The sequence below is a fragment of the Oryctolagus cuniculus genome, chromosome 5 (assembly GCF_964237555.1).
Source record: "Oryctolagus cuniculus chromosome 5, mOryCun1.1, whole genome shotgun sequence".
In the NCBI taxonomy this organism is placed as follows: domain Eukaryota; kingdom Metazoa; phylum Chordata; class Mammalia; order Lagomorpha; family Leporidae; genus Oryctolagus; species Oryctolagus cuniculus.
In genome coordinates, this window is record NC_091436.1 from 135,620,083 (window position 1) to 135,634,458 (window position 14,376).

The following is a 14,376-nucleotide window of genomic DNA, read 5'->3' on the forward strand; positions in this document are numbered from 1 at the left end:
CCGGCTCGAGGATCAACGTGGAGACCAGAGGGAAAAGTGGAGCCGTTGGTCTCGCGAGCACAGGCCCGACAAGGGTTTGAGGGAACGGGGTACGGGACGGGCTCTCCACCCCGGCTTGCAGTAGCCCGCCCACCCCGCGACCCGGTGGGATTGGGGGGTATGGGAAGATGGGAGGTGGGGCGCGGGCTACCTGAGACCAAGATGGCCGCCGCCGCTTCGCCACGCCAGCGTGCCCTTTTGTGGGCGGGGCCTCCGGGGGCACCGCCTCCCGCCTCTCTCGAGCCTTGAGAGTGACCGCGGCGCGCGCGCCTTGAGGGGAGAGCAGAGCGTGCGCAGTGGTAGGAGCGGCGGCTGCCTCTGGCCTTCTAAGGAGCGGAAATTCCGTCTTGAAAGCGACGGGGCGAGGGGCGGTGTCCCACAGGTTTTGACCTTGGTCCTTAAAATCCGTGATTCCCGGGGCGGCGTTTGGCGCAAAGGTTGAGACACCCGCAGCCCATATCAGAAGCCTGGGTTCGAGTCCTGCCTCCGCCTCCAATTCCAGCTTCCTTCTAATAATGCGCTCCTTAGGAGGTAGCAGGGGATGACTCAAGTACTCGGACCGCTGGCACCCACCTTCTCCTGGTGTGTTTACCAATTGCTGGGTGTGTTAAAAATGAATAACTGGTGCGGGCGTTGTCACAGAGCAGGTGGTTGGGGTACCTCAAGAGCGTGAAGGTTTTCTTGTTCAAGTCTCAAGTGGGCCACACCCGCGAAAGTCAGGGTGTGTGGGCATGTCCAGCATCTGTGAATTTTGGGTGTCGTGGTTCAGAGGGCAAGAGAGGCCCCGAGCTGGGCTTAGAGGGGCTGGTCACCCGTCAGCTGAAAAAGAACGTGGTTTCCAGAAACCTATGGAACACTACGATCAAGTTGTATGTGAGAAGGGCTGTGGGGGCCAGCCAACCACCAATTGCTGTGTCAGGCATGAGCCGCTGGGGAGGGGGCCACAGACCCCCATCCAGAGGAGGGACCAGAGACCCCTCTCTCTGCCAGGACCCACCCAGGACCGCCCACTTGGCGGACCAACTTGTGGTTAAAGTATCCTGACAGAATAGGAACTCAGCCAGACTTCTAGAAGAGTCTAGTTTGTAGCCACCTGTGCAGAGCCCAAAGGTGTTCAACTCCCAGCTGTCAATCACAAATGCCAATCAAGAGCCACATCGCCAGGCAATGCCCCTTGTACTGCATGGATGAAAAGGCCCAAACCAGGAAGAAAGGGAGCTGTGTGTTCTCTCCACCGGTCCCTGCCTCAACTTTTGTTTTACTGTCCCTACTGTTTTTAAGCTTTATTTGAAAAGCACAGTTACACATAGAGAGGTCTTCCATCCACTGTTTCACTCCCCAACGGGCCCCCAATGGCCAGAGCTGAGCTGACCCGAAATCAGGAGCCAGGAACTTCTTCCTGGTCACCCACGTGAGTACAGGAGCCTAAGGACTTGGGACACTTTGGGTTGCTTTCTCAAGCCATTAGCAGGGAGCTGGATCTGAAGTGGAGCAGCCAGGACTTGAACCGGTGACCATATGGGATGCTGGCACTGCAGACAGCGGCTTAACCCACTGCACTCCGGCACTGGCCCCCATCCCTACTTTTGTCTCTCTGAACTACAATTCCTTACTCCACTGGGGAAAGGGAACCGAGGCGAGCTGGTGCTCAGTGAAATGGCTGGGGATGCCCTGGCGGGAGGTGCAGTGCAGTGGGCAAGACTGTCTCACCTTGACCTTGAACTTTCATTCTGGGGGCCCTGAACAAGGACATAAGGAGGAGTAGCTGCCTTCTTTGTCCCTTACCGCAGGGCGGGGGCATTCCTGCAAACATCCGCACCCCTGCCGAGCGGGGGTAGGGTGGGGTGGGGGACACTATGCCCTCTGTTTGCCCAAGGCATCCAAGTGTGCTGGCATCTTCAGACCACACCCCAAATCCCGACTGCGTGGTTCTCTGGCCAGCCGTGCAGGTGGAGCGGTGACAGGGCTGCCCCGTCAGAATGCGTCCGTGCCGCGGCCGGGTGCGGAGGGAGGAGGGCCAGGCACCCACTGCTCCTCTTCTGGCTGGAACCTTTGTTTCCGCCTTCTCCGTACCGCGGAATCGTTCTCAAACTTGATGCCTCACAGGGAGAGGCTGGGGTGGGGGCGGAGGAGGAAGAGCTGGGAGCGAAGCGCCTGGGGCCAGGAGGCTGCCCGGACCGCCCTGGCTGCCCCAGATTCGCCATTGCCTCGAGCCAGGTGCTGCTCCCGTGGCCTGGCCACTGACGTCTCCTCGTCTCCTCTCTGTGTCCAAGGCCCTGGGGTGTAGTCTCCATGTTCTGGCCCTTCCCCCAGCACACCCCCTCTGCACACCAAATGGGCTTCACCAGCCGGTCCCTGGGTGGGGGAGTGCAGGAGGCGGCCTGAAGCCGTGAGCACTCAGGTGAGGAGTGAGGTGAAGCCCCTGGGTGTCCCAGAAGAGACACCAGGCCTGGTGAGGGGTAACCCAGGGAGGCTTCTCAGAGGAGGGGACATGCACTGATTTCCTTGAACAAACTTGTTACCGGAAGCTCGGTCCGGGTCCCAGGTGCCAATCAACATAAGGAGGACAAGGTTTTGGGGTGAAGGAAAGAGGACGTTTAATCTGTCGGCAGAGGAGAGGGTAGCAGGACTACAGCTCTGCTGCAGGAGGGTGTCCCGGGGCTTAAAAAGGGACTACAAGGAAGGGGGTGCTGGCTGGGCACAGGCCCCTGGTGTCAGGTGGCACAAGATGGGTGACAATGCATTCCTTCTCTGTCCTGTGGTCCTTGAGGCCTGCAGGTGGTGGGATTAGGTCCAGCCTAACCAGGTTCCCCTGCCCTGGGAAAGAAGCCGAGGTTCGGAACAAGGCAATGTGTGCCTCGGGATATGGGCAAAGGGGAAGCCAGCAGTCCGGCCTGACGCATCTGCTTCCTGGCTGTAAGGAGTGAAACTTGCCTGCTTGTGCTGTGTTGTACGCAGTCACACACTCCCGGGGTGCAGGCAGGCACTCAGGCCTTTGCTGGGGTTTTCTGGACTTCCTCCTTACTCCCCGCGGCCGATGGCCAGGCACCGGCTTGCAGTGGCCAGCGTGCCACCCGTCTGTCCCCTCCCCAGCCCATGCCACATTGAATAGTGCCTGCCCCCGGCCGGCCGCCTCTGCTCCTCTCCTGCTGCTCCGTCCTATAACATCCAATGGAGGTCCTTGACCGCAGGAAGACTTCGGAGACCCCCACCTGACTCGGGGACCACCGGTCCTCCTCTCGCCCCCAGGGGCTCCCTCTGCTCACGGCGTTTTAAGTTGGGACGAGCATTTCACTTCAAGTTTGGCGAGCTCTGTGTAGGCCTCAGGTTCCGTCTCTCAGTTAGTTTGGGGCCAGTCCCTCTAAGTATGAGACCAAATGAGACCCCTTGCTTGCTTTCATTCCTGTGACAAACGTTTACTGGGAGCAGCTGCAAGGCCTCTACACACCCAGGAGGATGGACTCAGGGCTCGGTGCAGGTGTCTGTGCTGTCACGGACACAACCAGAGAGCAGGAGAGAGACATCTCCACTGGCTCACTCCCCACATGACTACAGCACGACTGGGGTGGGCCAGGTGAAAGGCAGGTCTCCCACGTGGGTGCAGGAGCCCAAGCACTCAGGCCACCTTCTGCTGCTTTCCCGGGTGCATTGGTAGGGAGCTGGATCAGAAGCGGAGCAGCTGGGACTCGAACTAGCACCCATTTGGGAAGCCAATGTTGGCCCCTTCGAAAACATTTTCATACAAAGAAAACAGCTAGGGTTTGCTGAGTTTAACTCCATGCCTGTTACCTACCTATTCTATTTGCTTTTTTTTTTGGACAGGCAGAGTTAGACAGTGAGAGAGACAGAGAGAAAGGTCTTCCTTCCATTGGTTCACCCCCCAAATGGCTGCTATGGCCAGCGCGCTGTGCTGATCCGAAGCTAGGAGCCAGGTGCTTCCTCCTGGTCTCCCACGTGGGTGCAGGGCCCAAGGACCTGGGCCATCCTCCACTGCCTTCCCAGGCCACAGCAGAGAGCTGGACTGGAAGAGGAGCAACCAGGACAGAATCCGGCGCCCCAACAGAGACTAGAACCCGGTGTGCCGGCGCTGCAAGGCGGAGGATTAGCTCAGTGAGACGCGGCGCCGGCCTGTTCTATGCCTGTTCTATTTGTTTTTCACAATGTTTGAAATAAGCCCATTTAGTAGCTAAAGAAATTGAGATCGACAGAGGCTCAGGCACTACCCTGTCATGTAAGTGAGGAGCCAGACTGGGCCTCCGATCTCTCTTCTCCTCAAGCTTTGCCTGAGGCTCATGACCTCTGCCACCTTACGACTCTGCTTTCTTTGGTTATAACTGGGAAACATTTATTGAGGGAAACACGAGAAAGAACTAACAATCATCAAAATTCACTTTTCTCAGTATTTTGCGTAGTCTTTTTCCAATTTTTTCCTTGTTGAATTAAAACTTACAAGAGGCCATCACTGTGGACAAGACTCCCATGCTGGGCTCCGCGGGATAAGACTATAAATCAGAACGGAGTCACTCACACCGAGGCCCCGTGTCGCCCGACCGAAGCTAATGCCGTCAGAACTTCCAGCAAATCAGGAGAGAAAGATGGCAGCCACGTTTCCTGAAGAGCCGGCTCTCAGGGGGTCTCGCAGGAAGTTCCCTCTGCTTCAGCGCCGACATCCTTGGATCCCTAATTCTTGCAAGAAATAACCTGAAGTAGTCGGCTGCTCATCAATCAATTGTGCTTTTGAGCTTCACAAGTCACCTTGTACCCACCCATCTGCTTCATTTTAAATACAGCATCTATCCTTTCACCATTTATTTATTTGAAAGGCAGAGTTACACACACACACACACACACACACACACAGAGAGAGAGAGAGAGAGAGAGAGAGAAATCTTCCATCTGCTGGTTCACTCCCCAGATGGCTGCCACAGCTGGGGGTGGGTCAGACAGAATCCAAGAGCCAGGAACTCCATCTGGGTTTCCCACATGGGTTGCAGGGGCCTGAGCTATGGTTTTTTTTTTTTTTTTTTTTTTTTTTTTCACAGGCAGAGTGGACAGTGAGAGAGAGAGAGAGAGAGAGACAGAGAGAAAGGTCTTCCTTTGCCGTTGGTTCACCCTCCAATGGCCGCCACGGCCGGCGCACTGTAGCCGGCGCACCGCACTGATCCGATGGCAGGAGCCAGGTACTTACCCTGGTCTCCCATGGGGTGCAGGGCCCAAGGACTCGGGCCATCCTCCACTGCAAAAAGAAAGCTGGCCTGGAAGAGGGGCAACCGGGACAGAATCCGGCGCCCCAGCCAGGACTAGAACCCGGTGTGCCGGTGCCGCAGGTGGAGGATTAGCCTAGTGAGCCACGGCGCCGGTTCATTTGGGCTATCTTTCATTGCCTTCCCAGATGCCTTATCCGGGAGCTGAATGGGAAATGGAGCAGCCAGGACTCAAATCAGTGCTCCCAAATGGGATGTGGGTGTCCCAAGCAGCTGGCTTAACCAGTTGCACCACAACTTCAGGCCGCTGGGCTCACTTTTTAGTCTGTCTGTCTGTATTCATTCATGGGAGATACAGCTCCCATTTGCTGGTTCATTTTCCAAAGGCCTATGGCAGCCCGTGCTGGGGATGAAGCAGGGAGCCCAGAACTCAGTCCAGGTCTCCCGCAGGGCTGGCAGGAACCCACTCACTCGAGCCACCCCCACTGCCTCCCAGCATCCAAGAAGCTGGAGTTAGAAGTGAAGCTGGCCGGCGCCACGGCTCACTAGGCTAATCCTCCGCCTAGCGGCGCCGGCACACCGGGTTCTAGTCCCGGTCGGGGCGCTGGATTCTGTCCCGGTTGCCCCTCTTCCAGGCCAGCCCTCTGCTGTGGCCAGGGAGTGCAGTGGAGGATGGCCCAGGTGCTTGGGCCCTGCACCCCATGGGAGACCAGGAAAAGCACCTGGCTCCTGGCTCCTGCCATCGGATCAGCGCGGTGCGCCGGCTGCAGCGCGCCGGCCGCGGTGGCCATTGGAGGGTGAACCAACGGCAAAGGAAGACCTTTCTCTCTGTCTCTCTCTCTCTCACTGTCCACTCTGCCTGTCAAAAAAAAAAAAAAAAAAAAAAAAGTGAAGCTGGCCAGCACCACGGCTCACTAGGCTAATCCTCCGCCTTGCGGCGCCGGCACACCGGGTTCTAGTCCCGGTTGGGGAGCAGGATTCTGTCCTGGTTGCTCCTCTTCCAGCCAGCTCTCTGCTGTGGCCCGGGAGTGCACTTGGGCCCTTGGAGGGTGAACCAATGGCAAAAGGAAGACCTTTCTCTCTGTCTCTCTCTCTCACTGTCCACTCTGCCTGTCCAAAAAAAAAAAAAAAAAAAAAAAGTGAAGCTGGGAATTGAACCTCAGCCCTCTGATAGGGGACACAGCAGGCATCCTAACCAGTAGCTTAGCTGCTAGGTCAAACACCAGCCTCTGGCCTCACTCACACGTGTGTGGGCCGCCGGCCATCAGCTGAGAACCGGCTTGTCTAGGATAACATCAGCTGGAGCAAATCAGCTTTTATTCATGGGTCATTCACGTTCCCCAGCAGGTTAACCCGAGCACGTTCTGGGCATGTGCTGATGGAGATCACAAAGAATCAAAAAACACAGGCGCTTTTCCAAGCTGCTACTTGCATCAAGTCTGCTGGCAGCGTAATGGCCAAAGCAAGTCACACGGCCAAGCCGGCCAAGCCGATTCTTCAGGAGGGTGGAGACATGGACTCTGCTTCTGTTCTGAAACGCATCGCGAATGCGCGAGGCAGAGGGTAGCAGTCCTGGCTATCAGTTCACACTCAGAACCTGCACAAGGAAGAGCCCTGGATTTGTGGTTTGAGAACTGCAACTTGAGAGACACAGGCTTGGGGAGCAGGAAGGCCGAAGTGGAGCTCAGGCCTCTGAGAGGTCTTCAAAACACTTAGGAAAAGGGGTATTTATGAACAAATGACGCATGGATTTCAAAATGGTCTTTGCAACAAAATGAATGAATCTTTTTCCCAGCAGCTTTAAAAAATCTCCCATAGGTTGAGGGAGCAGGGGCTTCAGGACCAGCAGAAGACAAGGGAAAGCAGGCGTAAGGGGAACGGGGAAAGTCCAGGAAACAGTCGCCCTGTGACCTCCCCGCACGACGAAGCTGTCCAGTCCTCTGGGTCATTCCCGATGCCCCCAGCAAAGGGCGGAGGGGACCCCAGTCCACATTCCAGCCAGCAGCTGGACGCATGTGTGCCTGTCCGTTCTGCAAGGCCCTTTCAGTGTGGCCTCCAGCCTAACTGTCCTCTCATTTCCACAGGATGTGGAGAGCGGAGGGAGCCTGGAGCCAGCGAGGTCATCCATCGGACAGGTTCCGCTCCCGGTTACATGCTCGCTCCCACTGCCCTCACTCACACTGATGTGTGGCCCCGAGTCCAGGACCTGTGGTCTATATCAGCTCTGGGTGGGGCTTCAGAATAGCACAGCAGAGGTCCCCGGAGAAAGGGACGATCACCAGGAAGAACAGGAGTGGGCGTTGGGTCCAGCACTCGGGACACTGATTAAGACACCAGGGTCCCACATCGGAGCCAGATTCCTGGTTCTGGCTCCCAAGTCCAGCTTCCTGCCAATGCAGACCCTGGGAAGCCACAGCTGACGGCTCAGCTGCTTAGGATTCTGCCACCCACATGGGAGACCTGGGTTGAGTTCCAGGCTCCTGTTGTGGGTATTTGGGGGAGTGAGCCAGCAGGTGGGAGCTCGCTCGCACTCTCTCTCTCTCTCTCTGCCTCTGAAATAAAGAAAAGAAACAGGAAGGATAGTATGTATATGGTAGCCACTACCCCAGATTAATTCTGAAATCAAGGGCCGGCGCTGTGGCGTAGTGGGTTAAAGCCCCAGCCTGCAGCGCTGGCATTCCATATGGGCACTGGTTCTAATCTTGGCTGTTCCTCTTCCGATCTAGCTCTCTGCTATGGCCTGGGATAGCAGTAGAAGATGGCCCAAGTCCTTGGGTCCCTGCACCCGTGAGGGAGACCCGGAAGAAGCTCCTGGCTCCTGGCTTCGGATGGGCACAGCTCCAGCCATTGCAGCCATCTGGGGAGTGAACCAGCAGATGGAAGAGCTCTCTCTCTCTCTGCCTCTCTGTTACTCTGTCTTTAAAATAAATATTAAAATAGTATGTATGAGGTAGCCACTACCCCAGAGTAATTCTGCAATCAGTGGACAAGTGCAGCAGGTGTTCCCGCTCTGGGGATGGTGGGATGGGGAAGTCCCCTGCTGGAGCCGATCCTGGCGCCTGGGAGTGGTTCCCAGTTCACTGGGCTCTGCGGCCTTTGGCTCCCTCGACTCTGAAGCTTCTTTCCATCACGCCACTTGCCTTTATCTGAAGAAACCGCCCTGATGGCAGTGGAGAAGTTTCACAGCTCACTTCCTCAGCGGCCCACAGGCCTGCTAGACTAGCAGTGCTGTCGCAGGTGCAATGCACCAAGAGCCACACCCACAGTTCCCTGAGGCTTCTCTGCTCAGCCTCGGCCACCTGGGCTGCTGGACTGTCTTTATTTTTAAAGATTTTTTATTTATTTATTTGACAGGTAGAGTTACAGACGTGAGAGAGACAGAGAGAAAGGTCTTCCATCCATTGGTTCACCCCCCCAAAACGGCCACAACAGCCAGAGCTACGCCAATCCGAAGCCAGGAGCCAGGTGCCTCTTCCTGGTCTCCCATGCGGGTGCAGGGCTCAAGCACTTGGGGCATCCTCCACCCTCCCAGGCCACAGCAGAGAGCTGGATTGGAAGAGGAGCAACCAGGACTAGAACTCGGTGCCCATATGGGATGCCGGCACTTCAGGCAGAGGATTAACCTAGTTTGCCATGGCACCAGCTGGACTGTCTATAATTCCCACAAGTCCTTTCGTCTAACGGGAGGGTCTAATAGGCATTGTCTTCATTTTTCCAGAGGACAGAACAGTCCTCAGGCACATCCTTAAGGTCATTTTTTTTTTTTTAAGATTATTTATTTGAGAGAGTTACACAGAGAGAGAGAAGGAGAGAGAGAGAGAGAGGTCTTCCATTTGCCGGTTCACTCCCCAACTGGCTGCAATGGCTGGAGCTGTGCCAATCTGAAGCCAGGAGCCAGGAGCTTCTTCTGGGTCTCCCATGTGGGTGCAGGGGCCCAAGCACTTGGGCCATCTTCCACTGCTTTCTCAGGCCATAGCAGAGAGCTGGATCAGAAGTGGAGCAGCCAGGACTCCAACCAGCACCCATATGGGATGCTGGCACTGCAGGCAATGGCTTCACCCACTATGCCACAGCACCAGCCCCAAGGTCATTTCTTACTTTGATAATCTTTCATTGGCCTAAGAGGCAGTGAGTGACAAACTATTTCCAGTCTAGAAATTTCTCCATGTTTCCTCCCAATTCTGCTGGCAAATTGACTTGTTTTTTCCATTAGCTCCTTTTTTTTTTTTTAAGATTTATTTATTTATTTATTTATTTGAAAGGCAGAGTTACAGAAAGAGAGAGAGACAGAGAGATCTTCCATCTGCTGTTCACTCCCCAAATGGTTGCAATGACCAAGGCTGGGCCAAGCCAAAGCCAGGAGTCAGGAGCTCCATCTGGTTCTCCCACATGGGTGCAGGAGCCCAAGCACTTGGGCCATCCTCCAATGCTTTCCCTAGGCCATGAGCAGGGAACGGGATTAGAAGTGGAGCATCTGGGATTTGAACCAGAGTTCATATCCTTGCAGATGGCAGCTTAACTCAGTGTGCCAGAACATGGCCCCAGACTGAGCTCGTCTCCATGGCAATCACCGAAAAGCAGGAGAGGAAGTGAAAACGCGTACCCATTTGGTTAATCTTCTGTTGGCCCCAAGCCGGCTAACACCGTCCTTGCCAATGCAAGCTACGTGGCCTGAGGAAGACAGTTTTCTCCTTTATCACAAACTGCCTCCCACACACGCATCTCCCCACAATGGAGAGACAAGAGACCTGGGAATTTCTCAGCGTTAATCTGAGTTCTGAGGGAGGAGAAAATAAACACGGATTGAACACTATGCTTGTGACAGATGTCTCATTTTGGCTTCACAGATCTCTAAATCAGACAGAATTATTATGGGATTATTGTGTCCAATATAAAAGTATAGGTAGAGAGCGAAATAAAGGTATACCTAAGGAAGGAAACATGATAGACAGTGTAGGACAGTAACTGGGGGCTGGTCCTGTAACACAGCAGGTGGAGCCCCCGCCTGCAGTGCTGGCATCCTGGATAGAACCCTGCTATTCCACTTCCGATCCAGGTCCCTGCTAATGGCCTGGGAAAGCAGAAGATGGCCAGGGTGCTTGGGCCCCTGCACCCATGGGGAGACCTGGAAGAAACTCCTGGCTCCCAGCTTTGAATCAGCCCAGCTCCAGCCATTGTGGCCATTTAGGGAGTGAACCAGTAGATGGAAGACCTCTCTCTCTCTCTGCCTCTGCTTCTCTGTAACTCTGTCTTTTAAATAAATAAATAAATCTTTGAAAAAAAAAAAAAAGACAGTAATTGCAACCTTGACTCCACTATATTAACTTTACTTTGCATAGATAAATAATGCAGTTAATCAATATATTAGTTTAGTTTAAATCTCAGTTTAAATTTTGAAGGGGAACCAGCAGACTTTTCTTTATTTTTTTATTTAAAGATTTATTTATTTATTTGGAAAACAGAGTTACAGAGAGAGGTAGAGGTAGAGGGAGAGAGAGAGAGAGAGAGAGAGAGAGAGAGATCTTCCATCCACTGGTTCACTCTCCAGGTAGCCGCAATGGCTGGGGCTAGGCTGATCTGAAGCCAGGAGCCAGGAGCTTCTTCCAGGTCTCCCATGTGGGTGCAGGGGCCCAAGCACTTGGGCCATCTTCTATTGCTTTCTCAGGCCATAGCAGAGAGCTGGATCAGAAGAGGAGCAGCCGGGACTAGAACCAGCACCCACATGGGTTGCTGGCGCTACAGGCCAGGGCTTTAACCCGCTGAGCCAGAGCGCCAGCCCCCAAGACTTTTCTTTAGATGTAGCAAATCAATAAGATGACTGTAGGACTGTGGCAAGAAAAACATGAACAGAAAACACTTTACCATTTTGGGAAGCAAAATAGAAATGATTACATAAAAATAAATCCATAACGTTACTTCTTTTATGAAAATCTTAGAGAAAAGATTTTGGAAGGCTGAGATAGTCTGTTTGTTTCTTAATGTGTTTATAATATTTAAGAGTATTTGGTAGAGAAACTGACAGGTGAGCCTTGTGATTTCAAATTGAATTCTGTAATTTACTTTAGACTTGTGCTTTGAAGCTGAAAAGTCTAAGATTTTTTTTAAGGATTTATTTATTTGAAAGGCAAACTGACAAAGGAGAGAGGGAAAGACAGAGAAATATCTTGTATTTGCTGGTTCTCTCCTTAAATGCTTGCAACAACCAGCGCTGGGCCAGGCCAGAACCAGCAGCCCTGGATTCAAGGGTCTTCCACATGAGTGGCAGAAACCCACGTCCTTGGGCCATCATCCACTGCCTCCCAAGTGCACTAGCAAGATGCTGGATTGGAATAGCATGGATGCAAACTCGCTGGGCCACAAGGCCTGCCCAGATTTTTTTTTTAAAGATAGATAGATAGAGATCTTCCATCTGCTGGCTCACTTCCCCCAGCTGGCTGCAACAGCCAGGTCTTGGCCAGGCTGAAGCCAGGATCCCGTCTCCCACTGCTTTCCCAGGTGCATTAGCAAGGAGCTGGGTCTGAATCACAGAAGCCAGGACTAGCGCTGTGAAATGGGATCCCGGCATCGCAGGGAGTTGCTTAACCCGCTGTGCACAGCGCTGGCCCCCAGTACTGGAATCTTTAAGAACTTCAGGGGCAGGTGTCTTCCTCAGCTGTCAAGGTGCCACTTACAAAGTCCCCATCCCATATCAGAGTGCCTGGTTCAAGTGCAGGCCAGTCAGCTTCCTGTGAGTGTGGACCCTGGGATGCTGGAGATCGCTCAAGTACTCGGGTCCCTGCCACCCACTTGGGAGACCTGGACGGAGTTCTGGGCTCCAGGCTTTGGCCTTGCCCAGCCCTGGCTGTTGTGGCCATTTGGAGGGTGAACCAGTGGATGGAAGTGCGTGCTCTCTCTCTCTGACTCTGCCTTTCAAATAAAATGAAAATAATTTTAGTAAACAGTTTGAATTGTTACATTATGAAAAGTTTACAATGCTTAAGAATTTTCTCTTGTTTGATTTGTAAATATGCCCTGTGAAGACTCTGAAGTACTTGGGGGAAAAAAAATCAAGTATATTAACTTTGTAAATGTAGTCTAAATATTTAAGAGATTTTAATTAACTTCGTAAATGTTATGAGTAACGTTCAAGCAAATCTAATATGTCAAGCCCATGGGCTAATTGAACATTAATCAAAGAACAAGTTATTGCTCTTATTTTTACACAAAATTTACAAGGTTTCTAAATAGAACATCAGGTTATGCAAGTTAAACTTAAAAGCTTAGGAAAATTTGCTTTTAATTTTGCGGCTTTAAGAAATTGAAAATTAACTTGATCGTAAGAAACTGCAAACAGTCCCTTCCGCCCCGACGCGGCAGGAGGGCAGTCACCCTCCCGCCCCGGTGTTCCCTGGAGCAGCCGCCCGCCTTCTGAGCGTCCACAGCCCTCCTTCCAGGGACCGCTTTGACCTGGCCCTGCCTATCTGTGTTGAGTAAAAATGTCAGGAGGCCGTTGTTCTGGACCAAGCTCCTCCACCAGCGGCCCAACAAACGGAGGAAGCAGCGCATGGAGTCACTCATACTGCGGTTCCCCTGGCCACGCTGCTTGTCCCACCCACTGGGCAATCTGTCCGGGCCGCATCCCCTACCAGAGCCCTGCAGCAGTCCCGGCTGCTTCGCTTCCCATCCCTGCTAACGCCCTGGGGAAGCAGCTGAGGACGGCCCAAGTGCCCCACGTGGGAGACGCAGGTGCAGTTTCAGGCTCCTGGCTTCTGCCTGGCCCAGCCCCAGCCACGGTGGCCGTCCGGGGAGTGAACCAGCGGATGGAAGAGCTCTCTCACTCCCTCTCTCTGTAACTGCCTTTCAAATAAATTAAGTAAATAAATTTAAAAAACCCAAATCAAAAAAAAAAAACTGGCTCCTTTCACCTTGAGGCTTGATTATACTCCGTATTTTCTTACATGTTCAACAGGCAGTACCTCGGAAAAGGGTACTCTGAACGGTAATTCTCGTACAAGGTGAACACCGATGACGTCAGGCTTGCGCCCCGGCGCACCTCGGCCCTGGGACCCGGCGGCGCGAGGCCCCCAGCCCAGCGCGTTTCCGGTTGAGAGAAGGCCCCGGGACCCAGCCAGGCCACCGAGACGCACAGTCCTCCGCGCAGCCTAGAGGGGCCGCGGCCGGGGGCGGGGCCTGAGGCTGCACGCGAGCTCCTGCCGCTGGGTCGGTGTCTGGAGAGTGCCTTGGTTGCTGATGGCTGTCTCTCTTTACCCCGCGCCAATCCCCTTTCTCCTCAAGGGCCGTGTGGCCGGCCCCGACGGGAGTGGGCGGAGGGGTCCTGAGTCCTCCGCCTACTGTCCTCTTCCCACGTCCGGGGTCCTCGGGGCCCTGACAAGCTTGGTGCCCCCTGATCGCCGCTTTTCGGATTCCCAGCGCTGCGTGTCCTTCGAGGCGCAGGCAGTGAGAGGCCCCCGGGCTGCGGCCGGGAGGCCTGCGTTCCAGGAGCGTGTTTCCCGGGGGCTTTCGGGTGCAAGGGTGGCCGCGCTGGACGGCCCCGTGCGCTCTACAGGGACACGGAGCCGCCGACTGCGGACTCCGCGGCGCCCCAGTCCCCCAGTCGCCCCGACGGCGAGACGTCCCTGCAGCTTCTTACTGATCCATCGCGTGGAGTGGGAAGTTGGAGGAACTGGAGCGTTTCCAGACTCCTGAGCTGCTTACAGGAAGTGGTGTTTGGAGGGTGGAGGTGTCAGTATTTATTTTTGTGTCAGATGAAAAGCTTGGTGTTTGCCTGTGCCCTTCCTGTTATGACCAGCCCACTGCGATCCTTGGCCCGATCCTTGGCTGACAGGGCCGGCAGTCCCCCCTGAGTCCTGAGACAGGGTGTGTACTCTCACATTCGTGTCTGATTGTCACCTTTTAAAGATGGGCAGTTCTGGGTTCGACAGGGTGGCGCAGTGGGTAAAGCCCTGTTTTAGGACACAGGCACTTAAGGACTTTTTGTTTGCTTGCTTTTTAGGATTTATTTATTTAAAAGGCAGAGTTTATAGAGATCTTCCACTCCCCCAAATGGCTGCAACGGTGAAGTCAGGAGCGTGGAGCTCCTCCATCCAGGCCTCACGTGGGTGGCAGGGCGCAGTATTTGGCCATCTTCAGCGGC

At 54.2% G+C, this 14,376-nt stretch overlaps 1 long non-coding RNA gene across 2 annotated transcripts; it reads right to left on the reverse strand.

Annotated features, from left to right (window-relative positions):
• Positions 1-10,656: 10,656 nt before the first annotated feature.
• LOC138849677 (uncharacterized) lies at positions 10,657-13,914 on the reverse strand. Of its 2 annotated transcripts, none has more exons than XR_011388723.1 (2): positions 13,181-13,914; positions 10,657-11,069 (listed from the first exon to the last, which is right to left on the reverse strand). It is a non-coding gene; the product is annotated as an uncharacterized lncRNA (long non-coding RNA). The 2 variants fall into 2 exon arrangements; XR_011388722.1 differs by having other exon boundaries at positions 12,869-13,914.
• Between the last annotated feature and the right edge of the window lie 462 nt (positions 13,915-14,376).